Raw genomic sequence first — 19,979 nt, forward strand, 5'->3', positions numbered from 1 at the left:
CAGTGTTTGGTCATCTCAGACTTAACGGACTTAACGAATTTTAGTTGCAAGTAAAATGCATTACCTGGAGTTCTTGATCTTTTTAAACTCATGCACTAATTTTAATTAAGACATAAATAAAATATATTTTCATAAAGGTGTTTATTAAAGGGGCTAAGAATGTGTGGTGTAGAGGAGGGACATATTATTCATGTTTACACATAGTTGGTTATTACCTACTGAGTGATAAAAATGAAAAATTGTATCAGCTAAACCAGTGAATTTTATTGATATATTTGACAAAATGAAAGAAAAGTCCTCCAAAAGTAAGGAACTGTTTTAGAAAACACAGTAGAGCTAAAAAGAATATTTAATACTATATAAACCCACACTCAATTTTTCAGAAGAAACAGCAGATAAACCTACTCTTCTGGGAGAGTTTTTCCCTTTAACTTGACAGCATCATCCAATCATGTCTGTAAATATTCAGTGTTCATTAGGGCTTAAGAAAAAGTTCCATGAATGAATTATTCACTAATACATCAATCATAAGCCCCTACTTTATGACAGCAGTTAGCATCAGTAATAAAGACAAAAATAACTGAGAACCCACCTATTATTTTCTTTTAAATCTCTTTCTCCTTTCCTCTCCTCTCAAGTGCAGGAAGCATGTTTGTTTTGGAAGCAACTAGCAAGCACTACAAAAGGAGAACTTAAAGCGGGTGATTAACGATCAAGGCGAAAATGCACAATCACATCAGCTGAGAAGTGGCTGACTGCCCCAAGGCTGAAGAATGTGAGGGCGTTAGGGCAAAGCTAGAGTAACATTCCGTCTGCTGTTAAATGACAAGCATGAGACACCACGTCACACTCTTCGACATCCAAAAACAAATCCACTGTTTTACGTTTACACAACCACCAAAGGTGATCTTTGAAAGTCAAAGGAGGCAGATTCTCCAAAGCCTTGCTGCATAAAACCACAGAAACACTCATTACAGCTGCTGCATGCACCCATGTTCACGCCTGAATACAAGAAACCCCGCTGCACCCCTGAATAAGTAATGTATGAACAAATACAACAAAATTGCATAAGTGACATCTAAGGAAAGGACTTAAACCATCTTAGGATAAACATGAGAAAACAGGAGGACAGAAATCTGTGCTTGCAGCTACTGAATGCACAATCCTTGTTCAGACATCTTCGTTATGGCGATGTAAATCGTCTGCCCTTCTAACTGAGGAAGTCAAAGATGAAAAGAAAGTGGTATTGAAAATAAATATGATTTATTTAGTATTGTGCCGAAAACTAACCATGAAGAGGGAGAAAGCCAAACACGTTGCAAAAGCACGTCTTAATCAGCCTGTCTTGTGTGTGCGTGTGTGTGTCATCAGCCTTAGTGTACCGTGTTTCCACGATGCAGGTGGAGGGGGTCCTGGGGGAAGCCGGCAGGGGGAAATGTGAAAGTAGCAAAACGTATAGGAGCCTCCATTAGCTGTAGTCTTCCCAACAGCCACATTTACATTTATCTTTTATCCTATGAAACAAAGTGTGGCAACATTACTTCTACATGTGATTAGGGTGGACAAATACGGTGTGGTGTTCTTAACAACGTGCCTCCAAGAACCCCAACCAGATGGAGTGTAAGTGACCAAGGGCCCCAGCGGCTGAGCTTTAAAACCCATTGTTGGATTTGCACAGAAGCCACACTTCCCACAGTCTTCCCCCAGCCTGCGCCTGAGCACAGCAGGGACACGAAAGTAGATGGGTCCTGGGGTACATGGGACTCCTCCAATGACTGCTTTCAGCTAGGGGGGGGCTCCCACTTAGCATTGCCTAGTGTATGCTGGATGTTCAACAGTTATCTTTGGGGACAATAAACCATGGTTATTATTGAATTGTCAAAGCCCAGATTGCTGCATAAACACCAAAAATTAAACTCAGCGTGAAGCTTGGTTTTAAGGTGATTTTTTAGCTTCCTAACGTAATTTTAGGAAGCTGAAATACAGCAAATGGGTTCAAAAACTACAGAGAGACGGATTTTTGTTCCATGTGAATATAGACTCTGATAGCAGTGTCTAAAAGTTAAACGGGCTGCTGAAATCTTCTCAGTTACTCGCTGATACTACCAGCAAACCCCATTTTATAGGACAGGGAACTCTAGGCTTGGAGAAGCCGAGTTTTCAGGAGCCAATATTCCAGCCTCAGTTTTGCTCACTCTTTCCACAACTTCCATGCAGTTAGACAGTTTATCTTGCACGACAAGAACCTGAATGCTTGCTTTCATGAATGATTGGACTATGTGATGTGTGAAAACAACACGGTCTTACCTAAGCACGCTGATAACTGCAACACAAATTAAGAAACTTAAATGAGGTCTGTAGATTTGCTTGTTCCACAATGTGTGAAAAAGAAAGACGGCTCATGGAAAATAAAAGAGACACAGTATCACCAATGGATTTTCTCAGAAAATTCATCCAGTTTTAGCACTGGAAGTGTTTTCCACTTGGTTCCTACTCTCCACCTTACCACACCCCTCTGGGTGTCCTTCCCACTATTTCTCACTGCATCCTATAGAGCTCCCTTTTTTTTTTTTTTTAAAAAAATAAACAGATTTTCTAATTTCTAACCTAGATGTTAATTCCCTATCTTTAGGCCCCGAACAGAGGCTCGGCATAATCCTAGTTCCATTCTATGTCTGATTATCATTACTTTTTCAGCTCATACAAAGAAACCTTTCTTCATTTAAGTTCATACCTCCACACTGTAATACCCAGAAAACTAGAATCTACCAGCCTTCAGATCATTTCTTCAAAATCCATTTCTCTTCACTCCAACGTTCCCACCATAATCAATATTCATGATCAATACCCATGCACTGTGATCAATAACCTAGCCAGAAAGTTCACCACCTCCACTTACACTCTCATTTCAGTAACTCACTTCCAACTTGAAGCTCATGGCCACTTTGAGTGCCTCTACCACCGGCGTCTTCAACCTTGACATTCTACTTCCCCATTAGTGTCCCATCTTTTATGCAACATTAAAAATGTCATTTCCATCAATCCTGTTCTGGAATCTTCTTGAAATCTCCCACTGCTTTGGCACTTACATCTTCCCCCAAACTGTCAGTCCTTTTCTAACCCCGGTATCTACTCAGCTGCAAAGCTGATCATCATTCAAATCCCAGTTCTGCTACTTATTGGTAAAGCATCTCGGGGAAAATTACCTAAGTTTCTTAGTTTGTTTCTTAACAATGGGAATAATACGTCTATTTCCTAGGAAAGAAGGGAATAAAAGTGGCAATGTAATAATGTACTAAGCACAATTCCTAGCACGTTAAGTACTCAGTAAATATTAACATCACCTGTGATTACCAGTGTTCTCAAGTCACTCACACCTCTGTCTTCCTGCAAGAAGGAGTCTGAAAATTCCAAACTTAAGATGGCCCTGCAGTGAGAGAACTAAGTAGAGCCTTAAAAAAAATGGGTTAACCGCACAGATTGATGCCAAGGTTCATTCATAGATTTCAACTTCAGCAAGGCTCTCAGTGCCTCTCCAGTAAGCTTACTCACATCTCTGGGATCTCCCTCTCCTTTCCAACACAGTTCTAAACGTCGTCCCCCCCAAGTTTCCTAACCACCCTGTCATCACCTGTGGTTGACCAGGCTTCCTGTTCACAAAGAAAGTGAAAACCATCAGGCCAGACATGAAATCTCACGTCTTGTTCTCACCTGTGTGCATTTCTGCATCTCTGTCAGTCCTTCATGCACTCCGTCCTGCCCTGGTGGTGGATGTAAGCCCTGGTCACCAAACAGGCCTCCATCCGCCTGTGGTAAGTTCTTCGTCACCTGGGATGGCTTTCCCATTGGATGTAACCCTTTCCCCTTCATCCTCCTTGACTGTCAATCTTCCCTTGCACTAAACGTTCTAACAACACTGAATTAAATTCAGTTTTCAGCTCATCCCAAGCTATTTCACACGTGCGTCTTTACTGCCTTAGTAGGTGTCAATGCCTACCAAGGAATCCTCTCCCCACTTTTCTATTAACAAAGCTCCTACTTATTCCTCAAGACCCAACTTAAGAAGCCCTTTTCTGTGAGAGGAAGAGAGAGACGAAGGAGAGGATACTGAGAAGTACTGACAGGATGAGGCACTCCCAAGAAAGGGGATCACAGGGAAGCTCACAGTATCTAGAGTTGATGGGTGAGTTTCAATTATACAGGATTTCTCACTGGACGTCCATCTTTCACACACATCTCCTTATTTCATGAAAAGCACTTCCATGGCTCCCTGACAGCTAAGAAATGAGTCTTAAGCCTTTCAGATGAGCAGATAATTACAAAAATATCTCCAATGGTCAGGAAATTACCAGTTTTCCATCTGTTTATGAACAGATTTTGAAAGGGGAGGGCAGAAAAAAAAGTCAAGCTACAACATACATTTGTTGGTGAGAAAATAAAAACAATTAAAAAAAAAAAAGACCATCCACCTTGACTCTTCTGCACTTTAAAGTACCAGTTACTTGTAACATGATTATAATGCAGGCCTAAGGTAACTTCTGAGACTAAAATTTAGGATTTTGTAACCTTTGAAGTACAACAAAGCCAGGACCTAAGTTGTAGTTAACATCTGGTTAAGTTTCACATTTGCTTTGCTTTGTTCGCCTTTAAAAAAATTTTCGTTGTTTGTTTTATTCTGACCATTCAGCTTTATTAAGTCCTGAATGATATAAATTCTTCTGTTTTACTGCTGTTTAGATTTTATGCCAAATGTTAGCAATGTATGAAGCCAAATAGTGAAACTTACCAAATACTCTCACTATTTCTAGTTCAGAATCTCCCACGGGCTCAGAGTGGCAGCAGGAGAGACGCTGCTCTCAAAGGGCAGTGCAGCAATCACCTTCACGGATATTATTATTATGAACAGATGTAGATTATGGTGGAGACAGTTCCAAAGTCACCTTCCAAAGCTGAAGTACAGACATGGCATTTAGTAAATTTTCAAAACCTGTTAGGTATAACGTCACAATTTTCTTCAGTTCACCAAAATTCCCTTCGTGCAGTGGAAAGGCTACTGGAAGACCAATGTTTTCAAACCGTTTGGCTTGATTACACTGTTGTGGTACCACTTACCTAGCGCTATTTTAAGCATCTTCTTGGGTTACAGTAAGCTATAGCGTACATCTAATTACATTTGTCCACAGGAAAGTAAGTACATGTGAACCCTGCTCTGTACTCTACTTAATAAAAGGCACTGTGTTTTTTCTTTGTAGCATTTATCAAAATTGTTATTACACAGTTACTTATATTTCTAAATGCCTTTCTCTTCCACTATAAATTCCAAAAGGGCATGTGAATGTGCTATATATGCAGCACCTAGCTCAGTGCCTACAGGGCCAATGAAAGTTTGATGAATGAATGAATGATCACTTAAAGAGATAACCAAATTTATATGCATTTACGTATGACACTTAAACTCATGCTGAAACGTACACATATTTCAGAGACTTGTAGGATGTAGTACAGTGTAGTGTGACAAAGCACAAACTTCCAATTCAAATGGCATAGATTTAATGCCAGGTCTGTTACTTAATAGATTGTGTGCTCAAAGACAAGTGGAATGAACTAGAGTCTAACCCTCTGTTTCCTCATCTGTAAAATGTGAACAATTGCATTGGATCAAATATTAAAAATAATGCACACAAAAGGATGCAGCACAGTCCAAGGCATGAAGCAAGGTCTAATGTGGTCAGTAATATCACTTATTAATATTTAATATATCTTTTGAGTGAATTATATTAATCTAAATTATCCAAGGGCTTTTAAAAATTGCCAACATAAATCTATTTTGAGCACATGCCAGCAGTGATAACTCATCAATAATTTACAGCATTGAAATGAATTTTCCCAGTTATTATAAACAGTTTCAACAAATTATTTTCAATTAAATTTCATCATTCGTTACTCTGTACCTTCCTTCCAAATTCTTCACAACCATTCAAGGATCTTTCTCAGCTGGTCCTCGCAATCACAATCTTAATACAAGGTTAGTTCAGTTCTCTGGCCCAGATCTGCATGCTCTTCCCCAGTCAACTTTCATTCCATTGTTGCTCTTATATTCCATAACTTCAACCCTTATCAGTGGAAAAAACAGTCATCCCTGAACTGGATTCTCCTTTCTGGACTGTACCTTCTTCGAGGCGCTATCCTCTGCACAAAGAATTGGATCCCACCCTTAACTTTAATCCATCCATTCATGGACATATACTGAGCACGATCTACACTCTAGTCTGAATGTTTGTGTCCTCAAAATTCTATGTTGAAAACCTAATGCGTAAGGTGATGGTATTAACAGGCAGGGCCTTTGGCAGGTGATTAGGAATGGGGTTAGGGCACTTACGAAAGAGGCCCCAGAGAGCTAGCTCACCTCCTCCACCATGTGAGGATAAAAGAAATCAGCGACCTGGAAGGGACCCTCACCTGTCCATGCTGCCCCCCTGGTCAGACTTCCAGCCTCCAGAACCATAAAAGATAAATTCCTGTTGTCTATGAACTGCCCAGTCCGCGGTGCTGTGTTATAGCTGCCGGAACGGACTGTGATAATCTACATGCCAGACCCTGTGTTAGGTCAGACGGCTACAAACATGAGCACAATGTGGTCTCTAACATCAAAGAGCTCACTGACTAATTAGGGGATGCAAACCTAGAAGTAAATAATGACGATAAATGTGCTAAGTGACAGAACTATGTGCATGGCTTTGTGAAAACACTAAGAAAGGATAACTAACCAGCCTGAGGTAAGTGAGGTAAGTAAAGGCAGGGACAGAATCCTAGAAAAAGCAATGCTTCTTAAACGACAGGAAAGAACCAGTGGGCCAAGAGGACAAAGGAAGGGCTTTGCAGGCCCCAGGGTCAGTAAGAAGCACAGAAACAAATCAAAGTGCATTCATACAGGAAATGCTAAGACAGCAAATTTATTTTGCAACTCTTGTTACATGGCTTCACAAAGGATGTCCTCAGCATGCAAATGTGTAGGAAGGGGTTTGTGTTAAACTGTGTTTAAGTTAAAATGAATTAACATTATACTTTTAAAAATCTCCTGAAGAGACTTTGCCTAAGTACCAAAATATTCTTTTTAATTTTTTTCTTTTTTTGGAGAAGACATTTAGAATATCAGGCTCCTTATCAGGTTGCCAAGATGAAAGGTGGGCATTTTCAGTTGCTAATATGTCGCAGTACTTGTTTTTGATAGGGGCTGCAAATGACTTTCATTATACCTGTCAATCAAAAGATAAAAAAGAAAAAAATCATTGAAAAAAATCCTAAACAACTGCAAACATTTGGCATGATAAATAGCTTGAGTAGCCAACGGTGGCATAGATCTTCGTATTTGGGTAGATAGAATCCAAGACTATTTTAGAGAAAGCACTACATTATTTTCAGAATCTCAGTCATTTAATTTCTAGCAGCAAACAAAAAGAACAGTCACAATGTTTGAAAAATTAAATTCTAAAGAGTTTTTCTCTGAGTTCAAGCTAACATAAGATATTATTTCAAATGACAAAAAAGGGACATTCACCAAAATTTAAACAGAATGCATAAGTTGAAATAATAAAATCCTCCCCAACCAAAAACCAAACATTAAAAACAAAGAGCAAATCACAAATTTCCTTTTGGTCTGCTTACTAATTGTATAGGTCCAATGTTTCCTTTGTTTCTAGCAATAGTCCTGAGTTTCCTTACAAGCATTTACATTTGGCACAAGGCTGAAATACGGGTTAGTGTCTGTCGATGCTGTTTCAAGTGGAGATGGGAACTGCAAGCTCAGGATGAGAATGGGCCACTGACAATGGCGACAGTTCTCTGTGGGCAGCACTGCCTTTGCTGCAACACTTTGGGTATACAGCATGGCTTCAACTCTCCCACCATCATAAAGTTTGTATCATTTAGGGAGTTTTAGGGGTTTTTTTGTGTTTGTTTTTTTCCATATAAACAGTAACAGCTGTGAGAATATTACAACAGGAAGACAAGACAGGAACACAACAATGCACCGTCTGCAGCAAATGAGAACTAATGGAGCAAGCTAAAAACTTATTTCCAGGAAAGGGAATGATAAAATCAAAGAAAGATGGTAAGAATCACAGATGTGTTATGAAAAATTAGCTTTCAACTCCTGAATCATATCTTGGAGATACTTGGACTCTTTGCAAAACAAAATCAACAAATTTTGTTAAAGGCTTCAAAGTCAAAGCCCACGAGCCGCAAGGGTTACAAAATTTGCTCAGGTGTGTATTACTGAGTTGATACCTCTCAATGATAGCTAAAAACTGGACTGGACTGTAAGCTACCAAATCAGCATTCAGTGCTGAAATGAGAACTAACTAAGCTAATTCAGATCAAGCCAACAACCAAGGTACAATGCAACTCATGTGTTGATAGAAAAGGTCCAGAAATATGTAATAACCCATTAGGGCAGATGAATAAAACCTTTGCTGTTCTTATAATTTGATAGTCAGACAAGTACTATGTTTTCTGTGTTAATTATAAGCAAACATGGCTATCAGAGGTGATAGTCTGCTGTTCTGGAAAACTATAAACTTCTTTTCTAAAGGATTATTATGGGAGAGGTTTCAGTATTTATGCTTGATGGATTGGAGACAATATTCAGGTAATGCTTAATTCTAAGATATCCAAGAATTGCTTGTAGAATATTTAAGAATATTTAAGTGTTAGAATCTGTCTTTCCTTAGACCAACCGCTAATAAATTATGTGAAATTGGAAAATTTAGTTAACCTCTGAAAATCAAGGTTCCTTCCTTTCCAAAACAGAAATACCTCATAGGTCACTGAAAGAATAAAATTACATGATATTTGCAGACAGCTTAGCACTTAATGACACATAGGACTATTAATTGTATTTTTTTTTTCAGAAAAAGTATATTAACCCATTGGAATACAACAGAAAAGAGACTATTGTTAAAAGCTTTATTTAAAAAAATTCTTTGTCTAGAATTGTAGTTCTTATAAAATGAGAATCACCAGATTGGAAAATAAAGGCAATTAAAAAAAAAAGGAACAACCATAACAACAAAATCCATTTTTATTTATAGGGGAAATGTTAAGATAGAAAGACGAGGGAGGAAACAGAGAAAGAGGATGATCAAAGAGCTGGGAAAGGACTAGCCACTATAAAAATATCAGATTATTATAGTCAAAGTATTTGGGGAAAAAGGTCCTCTTCTCCCCAAATGCATTCTGTTAGTGTCCTTTGAGCCTTAGCCATCTATGCAGGCTACTACAGATCAGAGATTAATATTTCAAGGTATCCTAAATTTATATACTTTTAAAAATTATTATATTTGTGATACATCTCTTTCGTTGGCTTCTAACGTGCACACGAAAAGAAAACAGGAGCTGCTCCCTTTACGAAGGATAATGTGAGGCTGAAACAAAGATAACCTTCCTACTAAACCAGAAAAGATTGGAGTCACAATCGAGTGGTGTGACGCGGTGACAGTGTCTTCTCTAATTCTCAAAAGGTGAAAGCTGACTATTCCTAACCGTTAGTATGGTCTCAATTTTCTGTATTAAAAAAAAAAAAAAAAGAACAAAAAGGTCAGTGGTACTTGCCTGGCACAGACCCATGTTGGAAAGAGGAAAAAAATTTCCTAGGCTGTTCAAAACCAGGAATTATTTTCTCATACTTTACATACCATCTGAAAAGTAATGTATTAAGTCTGTGTGCTCAGAGAGTAACATTTGGGTTAACACAGTGAGTCTGATGCTGCACGAGAGCTGAACTCTCTTAAATCCGTGTAATCAAATTCATAACAATATATATCCAAGTGGATACCACCTGTTAAGTTAATTAAACAAGAAGGCCGTTAGACGGTGGTGGCTGTATTGCTGTGGACGTCTATATAAGCAAACCGAAATCCAAGCTTGTAAGTGCCTCATGGTTATGAAATCAAAACACTAAGGAAAATCAATCCCCAACAGCCAATAAGGCTTTAAGCTGTAGCCAGTCAATAATCCCCTCAGTTTGCTTCTGCTTTTTCTCTGCAAAAGTCTTCCCCTAAGCACCTGTTGGGGGAGTGTTCCTAACCACTTCCTGTTTGACATTAATTTCAATAAATTTTTGCCCAAATTCTTAAAAATGTTCGTATGTCTCAGTTTACCTTTTAACATACCTAATGTCTCTTCAGCTGGGTTTGTCCAGCATCCCTGTAATTCTGAAAGTAACAATATCCAATTATAAATTTCTATTCTGTATACATATTTTGTCACCAAATATAAGAGAAGCACATAGTCTGAATCCTCTGTAGAATAAGGCCTGGAAACACTTTGTTCCATACATTAGCAAAAAAGAGGGTGATCATTTAACCTCAAATTTTAATAAGGAAGATATTCTAAATCAAAGATACCCCTTTTTGTTCCTTGACGTTAAGGCTGGGGAAAATAAGCTCGTTGGAGGAAAAAGGACATATTCACGTTTAACTTCTCGGAATTATCATAATTCTACGTAGGTCTTAAATTAGAACTTACACAGTCTTGATCATTTTACCTCATGGCCTCATGAAGCTTGAGGTTCATGTGTTTGAAAACTGTTTAATCGGTTTTTAATAGAAAAAAAAAATGAAAATCTAAGGAGAGAAAAACTCACATTCAGCACACCCTCCACAGCTGTGTCAAAGTAAGTGCTATTTGATTGACACTGTGGAGTAATGTTTAAATATTTAAATAGGTTATGGTAGAAGACGTGACTATTTCTAAGTATGCACTTAAAATGAACCTGAGTAATACTGATTTCTAGTATGTCATGATTAACCTATGGCAAGAACCTAGAACAGGAACGTTTGAGGATTTAACAGTTTCTGAGGATGGTATCCAGGCTGCCTTCCTCTAAAGGAGGACATGACGGTGGAGCACTGGGAAATTCAGCAGCTTAAACATACGAGAAATCTACAGGGATTCTCTCAGGGAAATATGTTTTTCTGATGGACGGATGAAATCAAGTCACAAACGTTCCCTTTGCCACCTCTGGATTACACAAGAGTCTTTAGTTTCCACATCCAAAAAATTAGAAACAGTCTGCAGAGTAGGTAGATTTCGGGAAATTCTAACACAGCTCCTTGCAAACTCTTCATGAACTTTCCTACTGTGTACTTGACACATGGATTTTCAAACTACAAAAAAATGAGTTTCAAATGGATGAAAAATGCATGAATTTATTTCTAGATTATTAAGTGAAAAAGTGGTGTGCACAGGTAATTAATTAGCAAAGGACCCTTTCATATTCTCCAATGGTAAAAGCGTTTGAGCTCTCGTTTACTGGGATGCATGATTTGTAGTGTGTTCTGCCGTAAGCTCACTTTGTATATAAAACTAAGGAATTTATTTCAGCCAAATCGCCAATGGAAAGAGAATTGAGGAAATAAGTCACAAAGGCAATGTTAATAAGGGGCAGAAATTCAAGCTCTGATAGTACATTTTGTACCTGGATATAGCAGAGAACTTTCCAATTAGATCCAGCAAGTAGAAAGCTGATAACTCCCAGCTGAGATTTACAGGGAGCGGTCAGCAGCCTGTAATGAGAATCTGGAGCACATACATCGGCTGTAACACCTTTAGTATAAGTATAGTTTCTAATGGCAAAAGCTAATGGCTCCATGACAGTAATAAATAAGAGTGAAAGAATATTCCAGCCTGAGGCCTCAGAAAAAGAACTCTTGGTGGCATTGATAAGATTTTCACTAACACTAGCCGAAGGAGTGTCCTAAAGGGGTAGTTGCACTTCTGCTAAGTGCATCAGCTGCCCCGGAATAAGGGAAATCATAACAGGCAAGGAACAACCTTGCGGTTGAATTCCACCCTTTCCTCAATGGGATTCACACTTAGGCATGTCCTTACAGGGGGGGAAGGAAGGAGAGAAGGAATGACGGAGAAAAGGAAGGAAACCCCTGCTCACAGTCCCATCACTCACTGTACATCATTCAGTAAAATTTAAAAGTAAGTAACATTTAAAAGCATTGGAATTCACTTTTTTGTGTGTGCACCTCCCAGGATAATCTCGGAGCACTCGCAATGTGTACCGTGTGTATGGTGACACCTGGAGTCGTGCCCCGCACAATCTACAAGGTCATTTACAGGCAGCCTTGAAGCCGTTATTTAAGAGCATGGACTCAGAGCTGGCAGATCTGGAATCAAGTGATCCTAACCATGTGACTGTGGGCAAGTTAATGAACCTGCTTAAGTTTAGTTTCCATCTCTATAAAATGGGGATCATAATATTAACCTCCACCAAGGATTACTGAGCAATCAATGCAAAAAAACACATAGGACACTGCCTGGCAGATGTTAGTGAGCTATAAAATCCAACTGTTTAATTTGTTATTATGACCACATACCAACTTCTGTACTAAATGCTGCAAAAATAAATGGAGCAAAAATATATGGAGCTACATGCTGTTGACGCTTACTGACTGTGAGACACGTGGAATTGTAGAGCTTAAACTCTCCTGCTAAACATCAATCAACCATATCACTGGTATTTAACCTTTACTGTGAAAATGGACTGCATACAACATGACATGCCTTTGTCATCTCATACTAGGCGTGTCTGAGGTCTCATACTCAACGTAGCTGTAAACTTCTTGGCAACCACAGCACACAAATTGCACGCCTCCAAGTGCTATATCTTCCCTAAAGCCCAAGAAAATAGAATAAAGCAGGGTAGGAGCAGGGTAGGGTAGAACCGCTAACAGCAAATACAAACAGCACACTGAAGTATTAACCAAGAAGAGAGCCTAATTTCATAAAAAAAAAATATATATATATATACACACACACACACACACATACATATACATATATGTATGTATGTGTATGTGTATATAAATATAAATATATATAATATATATATTACAATCACATTGTAGATTTTTTTCTGAGCATTTGTAACAAGTAAGACATCCTTGGAAATCCTGTCATGTCCACCCTAAGACTGGCAGCAGAATTATTATTCTTCAGCGTAGCCAAGGTCAAGAATTTGGTATATTACGAACAGCAGCAGCCATCCCTTACTTTTAGGTAACTTTCATACAAACCCTTCCTCTTCCTGATGCCACTGCCTACCAGCCCATTTCCTACCAGTTTCTTTCCACAGCTCTCCCTCCAAGTCTTACTTCCCAGGTGTGTCTCAGCCCAAATTACACTGCCCAGATAACACCTGTATTAGGTTGCTACCTTTCAGATGAATCCCATCACACTGCTGCTGGCTCCTCTTGGCATTTTACAACTGAAAGAGAAATATACTGAGTTATTCCAGTGAGACTGCAGTGGCTCTTAACCTGGGCTCTTGTGTTTTCCAGGGGATGTCTGGCACTATCTGGAGACTTGTTTGGCTGTCACAGCTGGGAGAGTGCTACTGGCGTCCAGTGGGTGGAGGCAGTGCCAGGAGTGTGGCGGGCAAGGGCGGTGCCTAGGGCTCAAAATTTAAGGAGGCACTCACTCACTTTTAGGGTCGTCCAGATGCAAGATTAAAGGTTGCATGGCCCTGGGAGTGAGTGCCTCCTTAAATGCCATTGCTTCCCTGCCTCCCTTGCCTCCCAGCCCTGGGTTGAGGCCAGGGTTGCCTCCAAATGCCCTCAAAAAAAAAGGAATTATCCAGTCCCAGAAGTCCCTGATACTGAGGCTGAGAAACCCAGATTGGTTTAAAGAAGATCAGGATTAGAAATTTGATTCCCTCTCTTTTCCACTTAGAGTTACAAATTTAAAATCATATGTTGTTAAGTAGCTCTAATAGTGAAATCATAGCAAATTCCACCATTTAGCTTGAAACCATTCTGCTCCCATCCACGTGGCCTACAGTGAAGCTAAATTAACTTGACCCTGTCCTTCCTGGCCCTTGAACTTAGGCCCCTTTGTTCCTCTGCTGGCAAGTCTTTCACTCACCCCGTGTACCTCTAAGGCTCAGATGCGAAGGCACCTTCCATCGAGATGTGGCTCCTCCCTTCTCAGATTTGCCTCCTCTCCTGTGTATCTCTCTGTGCCCTGTATTACACTAGAGTCACTTACGCACTTTCTAAATTCTCCCCATCCCTGCCCCTCTCCCCACACACACTCATCTAACCTCCTTATGGTCACGAACCAGGTTTTCTTTATATTTACTTTCCCAACAACCTTTATGTAGAGCAGTGCTTTGAACACGTAACGTACTCAACATACGTTTTACATGGATCCATGAGGCAGGTGCACACAGTAATGCACACAGCATGAACCGCAGCGCTCCCTGATGGCTACCTGAATCTAAATCCGCCATCACGCTGTGAGGTCTCCTTGAACCCAGTGCCGATTTTCTTTCCCTCAGAGATGTCTCCGTTTATTTCAAGTTTGTTATCCCAGAATTCCTGAGGTTTGTGTTTAGGAGGTAACTTCCTTGACATTTTGCTACAAACAAAGGTACAGAATGAAATGTATTTTCTTCCCAAAGGCCTATTTGAGCAGCAGCAAGGAGCTCACGAGTTTGCCTGAGCTACACACCAAAACTCAGGGAGTGAAGAAACAGCCTCGTAGTATGTCCAACTCTTCGGGAAGCCAAACCGATGCAGCGTGAAAATGCCATTTCCATCAGTATCTGCCTCACCTTCGGCTTTAAAACTAGTCCGAAACTTTCCTAATTTTGCATTTTAACCAAAAATTTCGGAAGAGCATATCATTTTAATAGGCATGTAGCTTCTGGATAAAAGTTTGATTATCATTTGGGAAATATGAGTTCTCCAAGTATTGTTTTATCTTTGTATAATGCAGAAATGGAGACAAGAAGGGGTTCAAGAAGATCTCATAACATGATGGCAGTTAGATGAAAAATGCTATGGATTGAATGTTTGTGTTCCCCCCAAATTCACATGTTTAAGGTCTAATCCCCAAATGATGATATTAGGAAGTGGGACCTTTGGGAGGTAATTATGTTCAGCTGAGGTGATGGGTGAGGTGGTCCTCATGATGGGATTAGTGCCCTTATAAGAAGAGACCAGAAAGGTCTATTTCCTCTCCCTCCCCAGCTCCCGCTCCCAATCTCCACCACGCACCTGTGTGCACCATGTGAGGCCACAGAAAGACAGCTGTCTGCAAGCCAGAAACCAAGTTAGCCAGCACCTGATCTTGGACTTCCCAGTCTCCAGATTCTTAAGAAATAACTGTCTGTGGTTTGTCACCGATTTATGGTATTTTATGATAAGAGCCCAAGCTGATTAAGACAGAGAAATGGTAAACAGACCAGCTAACAAACAACTTGACCTCCAAGTCATATAAAGGAAGATAGAAAAGAGTCTTTCGAGAATCGATGTAGTCTTGGAAAATTATTTTGATCTCTAATCTAAGGACGGAAAATTTTAATCTGAATGCTGGGTGGGACACAATTAATTGATTCATTTATTTATTCTGTTATTATTTATTGAAGACCTACCACATGGTAGGCCCTAAAAGCTAGGTGCTAGGTTAAAATACACATAGACACACAAAGAATATGATGTGTTTTTTCCTTCACTACAGAGTAGAGGAGACAGATATATAAGCATATAATTACAGTCAAATGTGCTGAAAGCTACAGGGTAGATCAAGTTCCCATGAAAACAATAAATGCTTCCCCCATGGGCCTCGGGCATGACTTCACAGAGGAAATGACAACTGAACTGAGTCCTGAGAGACACGCAGTTAGAGGATGAGGTCTGATAAATCATTTCGGACACAAAGAGCAGAGGCGTCAAAGACAGATTCCTGAGCGAGGAGATGACGGCCTGAATAACTGGGTGCATGATCAGAGGGGGCAGGAATTGAGACTGAAAACACGTGGTGGTGCTTGCCGGTAAAAGGACAGCAGTAAAGAGAAGTCAATGTAGGTTTTTAAGCAGGAGAAGGGTACGATTAGATTGTTTTTTCTGTAAAATTGCTTTCAGGGCAACGTGGAGAATTACAAACCAGAGCAGAGAGGGCTGTGGAGTCAACACGGATGGAAAAAAGATGTTGGATCAAGGGTACATCTCGAGTCTTAAGGGTCTGATGAAAATCTGGATGTACTAGGTGGTAAGACAGGTCAAGAATGACCCTGGTGTTTCCAAAATGGAAGACTGGGTGGCTATCAGTGGATTTGCGATACACACAGAGTGGACAAAAGAACATCATACAGGCAAGAGCCTCGCGGGCCTGCAGCAAGAGATCGGGTTGGGGAAGGGCTGTAGATCTACAAACCATCAGCTTACAGGGCTGAGCTGCAGCTCTGAAGACAGACCTGTCACTGACATTATGAGTACGGAAAGGAAAAAAGCAGAGCTTTCAGAAACAAACATTGTTAGGTGACGGAAAAAGCGAAGTCTGGGAAAGAGACCACGATAGGGAGGCAGATTGTCTAACTGTATAAAAACGTCCGCAGAAGAGCAGGAACTGAGTAAAGATGACACATTTATCCACAGAAAGTCCCCATATTTAATCTTACTTCCTCTGAAGCTCTGTGGGCAAAAATATTTCATCACTTAAAGGTAAGAAGTCTTTCCTCAGGAAGTAAGTTTCTCTCTAGCAAAATTAATGACAAACGTCAGACATAAAAATATTAATAAAAAGGATCAAAAGACTGGTACGTACACACAGATCTAGATAACTGCACGATAACAGAGTTTACGTAAGAAAAGGACATGTGCTTTATACAGCACAAAAACCCTAAATAGTGGCCTAACATATTTCACGTACCTTTGAAAGAATTTTTTTTTTGTAATTAAAGGCAAAAAAATTAAAGGATTTTTTTTCATCCTTGAGGTTGTGACATAATGCCACAGGAAATTATTGCTGGTTTAATTCACCAGTTGTGCACAAATTCTCTTGGGTTCCAAGGTCAATGCACGAAGCATTGCTTGGCGCAAGCGATACGAGACCCGTGGGGAACTGCGAGATTGGCTTCCTTCCTAAAGCGGGAAAAGTTTTATTTACAAGACAACTCAGCTGTGAAACTGAAGTCATAAATGAATTAATCTATACACTCTGCATTTAAAGGTCAAATTAAAATATATTTCACTCCATGGCAAAGGAATGAAAACTGTCCTGGTTACAATCTGCATCCCTTTCGTTTTTACCAGACTTGTTTTCCTTGTTACTCAGTCTGTCCAAGTTGTCATCAGCTGTTGAGTCTGAAAGTCTGGAGGCAAAACTCTGATTTCAGGGGTGGATTCTAATACACTAATGGCAATATAATCATTTCTGTGACATGACTGGTTGCTGGCAAGCAGCGGGAAGCGTTTGGAACGTGGATTCAGGACTCCCATGTTTGAGTCAGGCTCTCCTCCGTATCTGTTATGTGAGTGGAGTAAGTCACTTAAAGTCCCTGAGCCTCAGTTGTATTCATCCGTGAAATGGAGAGAAGTATCGCATTGACAATTCCACCTCACTCACTTGACAAGATGAATCAATGAAAACACTGTGCTGACGGTAAAAGACTATACAGATGAAATCACTGTTAGTTTTATGTGTTCATTTTTAAGTTACCAAGGGCCTGGAAATAACCCAGAACATAACTGAATGTATTAATTTGTGGGGAATTAGGTTGAATCCAGACTTTCACTTTTTTTTTTTTTTTTTGAGGGAGGGGTTAGGTAATTAGGTTTATTGATTTACTTATTTATTTTAATGGAGGGACTGGGGATTGAACCCAGGGCTTGAGCTGTACCTTCCCCCTAGCCTTCCACTTTCAGAGCACATTAAAAAACAAAAACAAAAACAAAAACCTTAAAAGGAAGACAGAGAAAATTATTCCTTGAAATAGTTCAGGTTTTCTGAGAATTACTTAGGCAAAGAATGAGACTTCCTTCTGGAAAAGGCTGATGATTCTACTTCGATCATCTGTAATTACACCCACTAGCACATTCTGCTTCTACCTGTGCGCTCCGCCCCTACAATACAGCATCTCACACGCGAAAGGCTGTCAACACGTATGTGATTAATTGCAACAGGGAAATTTTCAGGTGTAAAGTGAGCTCAGTCAATGTAATTTTTTTTAAAAAAATCTGTCTCTTTAGGTAACAATTCTACCATTCAAGTATATTTGTACATAAAGGGAATTCTATTTTAAAAAAGTTTTTCCCAGACTGACAAGTTGTTTTGCTTCTACTTCACCAGCCTACATCAGGCACATCTGCTATTGCCTTCCTTTCTTCCAGTCTGCTTCTTAATGAGGATGAAGGAAGATACCTAGGCAGACAGGCTTGGTAGAACACACCTGGGTACCACACGATCCTCACCCCAGGCCACAGCCAATTAGACCAGGGGTGACGGCAGGTGAGAGGAAAGAAAACTTGTTGAGTGACCACTGTACCCAAGGCATTACCCTTGCTTTTTACTCTCCACATGTAGTTACTCATTTAATCCTCATCACAACTATGAGGACAGGGCTGTTACTATCCTCCTCATCTACAGATAAGGAAACTGAGTCACAGAGTCATTAAGAAAGTTTCCCAAGATTACAATGCTGGCAAGATTTGGAGCTGTCTGACTGCGGCCAGCCTAAATGCAGAACTTGGGCTCTAACTATCACGGCACAGTGTGCTTAGAGAGCACCCCACCATACTACCGCCTACAGGTGAGGCGAAGACAATTCTATCTTCCATCTCAAGACTTTGAAGTAATACATGGAGAGACTGAGTCAGCTGGACTGTTACGGAGACTAGAAGTGTGAGGTCATTCAGAAATGCAACAAAATGGAAAATCAGCCAGCCCTGGGGAAGATCAGCCCTGCGTTAACCTTTCCAGCAAGATCTGACTACACTTCCTGAAATCAGGCTCCAAGAAAATCTTCTGTATTTTATTACTGACTTATTACTTGAGTTTGTTTGTGCAAGTCTCTCTGCTTGGTCGTATAAAAATTCATCCACTGAAAGCAACTAGAAATCGTGCACAAAATAGGAAAACTAGAAGGAAAGCAAGAAATACCTAGAGAATGAAACTAACCCAAAGGGGAAAGCAGTTGGTTAAGAGGAGTACGTTACTCAGGTTTCCTCCTGGGACCTCAGACTTGGAGTTGGGATTTCACAGCCCAGAATGCGTTTGCAGTGGATCACAAGGCCCAAGGTCAGCCTGAGATGGAGAGTCTAAAAGGTGATGTGCCCTTCTGTGACCCACTAAGACTGTGTCATCACTGTACCAGAAATAAGTCTGCAAGTTTGCACAGCTACACACACACACACACACACACACACACGTACTATACACAGCTGGTGACCACAAAGAAACCAGTCTGCCTCTAAATTTGGCACTAGTGATAGGAAACAAAAAATACCACTGGAGGGTTCATGACCAACAGTAATCCCTCACGTGGCTGTGCACTCCAATTTTATACTATCAAGGTGGTTCGAACATCTAAAAACAGTTTATAGTGTTGGGTAATGCCCCAGGCCCTAGCAAAAGGAAATACAAGTTCTCTCAACTAGAAATCCAGCTTAGTCCAAGCTTCAAATAATTCTCACATGATAAAGATCCAAGTAAAACTCATCTGTAAGGCCTTGTTAAACAAGGACCAGGAGAAACTACAGACAGTAGAATCTGGTCCATAATGACATTAGATAGCAAAATTATCACCCAGAAAATATAAATTAAATATGCTTTACACAGGAAAGGATTGAAATACAAGTAAAGAGTAAGAGACCATGAAGAATTGTGCAAGCACTAAACATTAAAAAAACTTTGCCTGTGTATAACTTACTAAAACCAAGCCAAACAAAAGGAAAACAAATGAATAATAAATATAAAACTTCTAATAGTGATTATCCCTGGGAAGGGGAGGTGAGGATGATGGATAAGGAGCAACGTATGAGGCCAGGGAGATGCACACGGGTAAGTTCAGATTTTAGTTAATATTCTAATTCTTGTATTGGTTGGTGGGTTCATTAGTTTTCATTGTGTTAACAGATAATTAAACACAGCTATGAATGATGAGAGCATGTCACAACCTAAAGATCATG

The 19,979-nt window shown here is 39.9% G+C and overlaps 1 protein-coding gene across 7 annotated transcripts in view; it reads right to left on the reverse strand.

The window, feature by feature from the left end:
* SLC16A7 (solute carrier family 16 member 7) overlaps positions 1-19,979 on the reverse strand; it is a 143,927-nt gene that overhangs the window by 100,357 nt on the left and 23,591 nt on the right. For 2 of the 7 annotated variants that reach the window (XM_031462346.2, XM_010993307.3), the window contains exon 1: positions 13,225-13,483. The exons of 2 other annotated variants lie outside the window; for them this stretch is intronic. The gene's annotated coding sequence lies outside the window, so the exon portion shown is untranslated. Of the gene's footprint in view, positions 1-592; positions 854-13,224; positions 13,484-19,979 lie in introns of those variants that run through there. 3 more of the 7 variants (XM_031462342.2, XM_031462344.2, XM_010993308.3) reach the window with 3 other exon arrangements.

The sequence above is a fragment of the Camelus dromedarius genome, chromosome 11 (assembly GCF_036321535.1).
Source record: "Camelus dromedarius isolate mCamDro1 chromosome 11, mCamDro1.pat, whole genome shotgun sequence".
Lineage (NCBI taxonomy): Eukaryota > Metazoa > Chordata > Mammalia > Artiodactyla > Camelidae > Camelus > Camelus dromedarius.